The sequence below is a fragment of the Oxyura jamaicensis genome, chromosome Z, assembly GCF_011077185.1.
Source record: "Oxyura jamaicensis isolate SHBP4307 breed ruddy duck chromosome Z, BPBGC_Ojam_1.0, whole genome shotgun sequence".
Taxonomy (NCBI): Eukaryota; Metazoa; Chordata; class Aves; order Anseriformes; family Anatidae; genus Oxyura; species Oxyura jamaicensis.
This window is the reverse complement of record NC_048926.1, coordinates 3,848,749-3,854,116: the sequence shown is the minus strand read 5'-3', so window position 1 is coordinate 3,854,116 and position 5,368 is coordinate 3,848,749. Positions and strand designations below refer to the sequence as shown.

At 39.6% G+C, this 5,368-nt stretch overlaps 1 long non-coding RNA gene across 1 annotated transcript in view; it reads right to left on the bottom strand.

Annotated features, from left to right (window-relative positions):
- Positions 1 to 3,966: 3,966 nt before the first annotated feature.
- The window catches only part of LOC118156467, a 4,240-nt gene continuing 2,838 nt past the window's right edge, over positions 3,967 to 5,368 (bottom strand). Inside the window, exon 2 of the long non-coding RNA XR_004746283.1 lies at positions 3,967 to 4,599. This is a non-coding gene — a long non-coding RNA (uncharacterized LOC118156467). The remainder of the gene's footprint in view (positions 4,600 to 5,368) is intronic.

The following is a 5,368-nucleotide window of genomic DNA, read 5'->3' as shown; positions in this document are numbered from 1 at the left end:
TTTTTTTTTTTTAAAGAAACTTCTAAAGCTAGAGCCACATTCTAATTCTTCACATATGCTTTTAGGTATATTTTTAGGGGAAATTTGCCGGCTGAACACCTGGTCCTTCAATAGACCATTTGAAAGGCTTTCTCATGCATCTAAACTCCTCCCTGTGCAACCACAATTTAAAGAAAATCCAGGAATTTAACCATGTTTCTAATTTATAGTTTCATAGGGAAAGATTAGTATGTGTGAGGGATTAGTGATCTGTGTAAATTGCGCCACTAATATTTATACAACAGTTATATCATAGGTAAACTCCAGACCATGCATATGACTAGGAATGTTATTATTTTTGTTTGAGAAGAAATAATATCTTGCGTTGTAGGCACAGGAATTTTCAAAAATCTTACATCTCTAGTGTAACCCTCATATTTAAATGTTACTATGGGGAATTTTTAGGGCATATTGGCTTAAATGCCCAAATTCAACCAACATGAAATAGCTTTGTAAGTCAGTTTACAAAATAATAACAGCAAAGTAAGCAAGTATTGGCAATATTTTTTTTCTTTTATTTTGAATAAGTAAGATTGATTATATTAATTTATATTGTTGCACTTACCTGTTTTTTGTTTTAATTTTTTTCTCAAATGATGCTTTATTGTATTATAGATATGCATAAACACTACACCCAAAACAAAACTTGCTGACTTGTTATAAAGACTACCACTGGCTTGAGATGGGCACTGTTAGGAAATAGACACTATTTCTTTAATTTGTTTTAAATGTTTACTGCAGAATGAGAGGTGCTTTCCCCTACAAATGGTTACTTTTAGTCATTACTTTCAAGGGAGGCCAGGGTGAGATGTAGAAATACATGTTGCAGATGGCAATATTTAGTTAGATGAATCTTTTGCTGCAAGTCTTAAAATCAAGATCGAGTGATTTGCTGGAAATGCTTAAATGCTTTGGTCAAGCACAGGTTATTTGTCTTCATCTAGGTATAATGAGGTGGCATTCTCTGCCTTTCATTATGCAGAATGTCAGATTAGATGATTTAATCTCACAGATTTGCCACATAGGTTCCCCTAAATATTTTACATCTCCTGAGATGTAGGTTTCTCGATATAATTTGTGAACATTAAATGCTCACTTTGTGATTTCCTTATGAAGAGTGCCTTCTTCTACACCACCGCTCACAAAACACCAGCTGAATAAAGAGACTGGATTTCATGCACAAATGCATGAACCTTTTGCAGAAACTTTATTTTCTTCTATAGTCTAAATGAATCCCTGTTGAATTCTTTGTTTATGAGTTGAAAAGACCATAAGGGAATTAGATACACAAACTTAGCTCAGCTGCTTTCCTTTGGGACCTTCACCCTTCATGCATTGCTTACCCTGTAATTTTGAAAATTTTCTTTATTAGTAACCAGATTTGGAGGAAGAATAAGTGCCAGCTAGTATCACCAGATAAATCAATATATGTAGGAGTAAAATGACATGTTTTTAGAGTCCTTAAGACTTTTTTCATGCCTGAAACAAAACCAGCAGTTTACTGTCAGAAGCTTTCCCTGTTGGAAAGGTTTCACAGATTGCTGGCCCACGCTTACTTTGTCTAGCTATTTGTTTTCATAAAGTCCCTGATTTTTGAGTTCCCATTCTTATCTCAAGTGTGGTAATGACAGATGCAATTAATGTACATAAAGCTGAGGATGTCAGATAAAAGGACAAACAGCAGAAGATGAAGCTGCTTGGGGTCAGCTAAACATCAGACACTCTTGGTTTGTTACACTGTTCTTAGTTTCTGGAAGAAGAAATTAGTCAACTGCAAGACTTTGTCATTTTTCTTTGCCTTTTCATTGCCCTTTGGTTGTAACAACAGGCAAAAAAAAAGGTCTTTAAACACAGAATCACATGCTGGAGTTAAGTCCTTGTTCACATGTACCAGAGCTGATGAAGGAGTGTTCCTGGAGCTGTAGTCCTTGTTCATGTATCTTTTGTCCTCAGAAACCATACCTAGAGGACTAAGGTATCCATGGCTTAAACAGGAAAATCATCTAGGAAAGAGGACTTCTGTTGTGTAGAATACTAGATAGCAAACTACAATTTCGGTGATTTCTAGATCATCCAAAATTTCAGGCTTTATCATATGGAATAACAGCAGCATATAATTGTTCATTTCTGCCTATCTAGCTATGTACATAGTAGTTACTGCAATTCCACAACCTTTAAGTTATACAACATTTTTTCCTAATATTAAAATATATCTTTATAGAGAATCTCAGCAATCTTGGGAACAGAATTTGTTCCTATTCTCTCCAGTCAAGTAGACCTCAGAAAAGTAAGGAAAGCACCTTTACTATGCATAAATGGCCATGCAAACCACCAGAAACAATTTCATCCCCCATTCAACTGACCTTTTTGAAGAGATTAGCAATTAGGGTAAGAGTGATGGTATTTTTGTGATAGAGATCAGTAGCATCTGGACATGAAAGCAATTCACTTTCTATTCCCAGTACAAATGGGAGAAATACCGTTACGTCAGTGAGCCGCTCCTTATGGGGAGAGACTCTTTTATTAGGGAGTATAGCAATAGGCAAGAGATAGTGGATTTACACTAAAAGTAAGCAGACTCAAATTAGACATTAGGAAAAAATATTTACTGTGAGGTTTGTGAGGCACTGGAACAGGTTGCCCAAAGGAGTTACGGGTGTCTCATTGATGGAAGTGCTCAAGGACAGTATAGGGCTTTGGGCAACCTTATCCAGTTAGAGGTGTCCCTGCCCATGGGAGAGGTTGGAATTAGGTGGTCTTTAAGGTCTCTTCCAACCCATACCATTCTGTTATTCTATGATTTAGTACTTTGCTGATATTACTGGCTGCTCATGGCTTGGACTGGCGTACACTTCGTTGGGTTAAGAGCTGGCTGGATGGCCGGGCCCAGAGAGTTGTGGTGAATGGAGTTAAATCCAGTTGGAGGCCGGTCACTAGGGGAGTCCCCCAGGGCTCGGTACTGGGGCCAGTTCTCTTTAACATCTTCATCGATGATCTGGATGAGGGGATCGAGTGCGCCCTCAGTAAGTTTGCAGACGACTCCAAGTTAGGTGCGTGTGTCGATCTGCCCGAGGGTAGGAAGGCTTTGCAGGAAGATCTGGATAGGCTGCACCGATGGGCTGAGGTCAACTGCATGAAGTTCAACAAGGCCAAGTGCTGGGTCCTGCACCTGGGGCACAACAACCCCAAACAGAGCTACAGGCTGGGAGATGAGGGGTTAGAAAGCTGCCTGTCAGAGAAGGACCTGGGAGTATTGGTTGACAGTCGGCTGAATATGAGCCAGCAGTGTGCTCAGGCGGCCAAGAAGGCCACCAGCATCCTGGCTCGCATAAGAAACAGCGTGGCCAGCAGGGCTAGGGAAGTGATTGTCCCCCTGTACTCGGCTCTGGTGAGGCCGCACCTCGAGTACTGTGTTCAGTCTTGGGCCCCTCACTACAAGAAGGACATGGAGGTGCTTGAGCGAGTCCAGAGAATGGCTACGAAGCTGGTGAAGGGTCTGGAGAACAAGGCTTACGAGGAGCGGCTGAGGGAGCTGGGACTGTTTAGCCTGGAGAAGAGGAGGCTCAGGGGTGACCTTATTGCACTCTACAGGTACCTGAAAGGAGGCTATAGCGAGGTGGGGGTTGGTCTATTCTCCCACGTGCCTGGTGACAGGACATGGGGGAATGGGCTAAAGTTGTGCCAGGGGAGTTTTAGGTTGGATCTTAGGAATAACTTCTTTACTGAAAGGGTTGTTAGTCACTGGAATAGGCTGCCCAGGGAAGTGGTTGAGTCACCATCCCTGGAGGTCTTTAAAAGACGTTTAGATGTAGAGCTTAGGGATATGGTTTAGTGGAAGATTTGTTAGCGTTAGGTCAGAGGTTGGACTCGGTGATCTTGGAGGTCTCTTCCAACCTAGACTATTCTGTGATTCTGTGATTCTACTGAGGTGATTTTCAAATAGCAACAAGATTCTTACGTTAACTACAGCATATATTTTTTTTTAAAGACTGAATGATGGATGTGAAGTAGAGGTCATTATCTGATTCTTTCACAAAGGGTTTGAGACTTCTTGAGCATTATGCACCACATCAGGGCTATGTAAGTCAACCTGCAGAAGGATATTCCTTATATCTCCTACATGACATGACCAACCTCCAGCCTACAGGGTTACCAAGAAGACATCGGCCTTCAGAGAGCTGAAGAACTTTGCAGATGAAAAACTCCCAGAATTTAAGGCTTTCTATGGTTGTCACTGCAAAGATTATTAGAAGTGCTGACCACAGGAATGCAAATTAAGATGAAGTGACATCTGTTTTCTGCTGTCATGGGAAGTGCACTGTTATTTCTCCAGGAAAAGTTATGCTGGAATTCTGAGACAGATTTAAAAATAGTTGGAGTTTTTTCAATCTGTCTGTTTTCTGGGTTGTTTTACAGTCCATGTGCTGTATTGTCACATCCTTCCTGAACACTGGTTGTTTGAATTGGCAACAGAAGCTCTAAAGAAACTGGATTAAAGATAGTTCTCTGGCAGTTTTTGGCAATTTCTCCTAAGAAAATGGGTTTGAATAGATGGTATGTCTGGAAGAAAAGTTAAAAATGCATAGTTAAAATTGTACAGAATACAAAACATCATGGAAGGCTAATAAGCAGAATGCATCATAAGAACTCTATCAAGTTAAAGTGCTTAGACAGTGACCTAATTTTAAGGAAATGTTTTATTTGAAGAAAGCAATCAAAAAATAGGAGCAAGAACAATGTATTTTAAGTAATTTCTCTACAATGAAGTATTTAAGCCTATGCTTTATTTTCTAGAATTTTGATTTATAGTGAGATTAATCAATAACTATAAATTTCTAGTTGGATTAAAAAAGAGTTTTTAAACAATATTACTTTCCAATCTGAGATAGTAGCTGGACCTATACCCTTCTCCGACTATCCCAAAACCTCAGAAGACACGGATGCTTACTAGTTTGTTACTAAACTTTAAAGATTCTTTTTCCATCTACTCTTGTAAAAGCATAGCTATTTTCAGACAGGAAAGATGTCATATGGAATAGAAGTGAAATGTTGAAGAAGAAAGCATGCCTCTGACATGAGCCTAGATTGAGCTTGGGAAAGAGCATTACGGTCACCTTTTATACCAGCATTCCTGATATCACATCTGGTGTAATCTCCCTGACCTCTAAAGAATTTCATCAGCATGAACTAGAAGAGAACTTGACCCTTTCATGACTAAGTAAGAAGTACTGCAGGAACCATGAGGCTTACCTAGAAGAACACAATTGAAAGACTAAGAGAGGAAGGCAAGGTGGGGAGGGGAAGAAAAAAAAAAAAAGAAAAAAGAAAA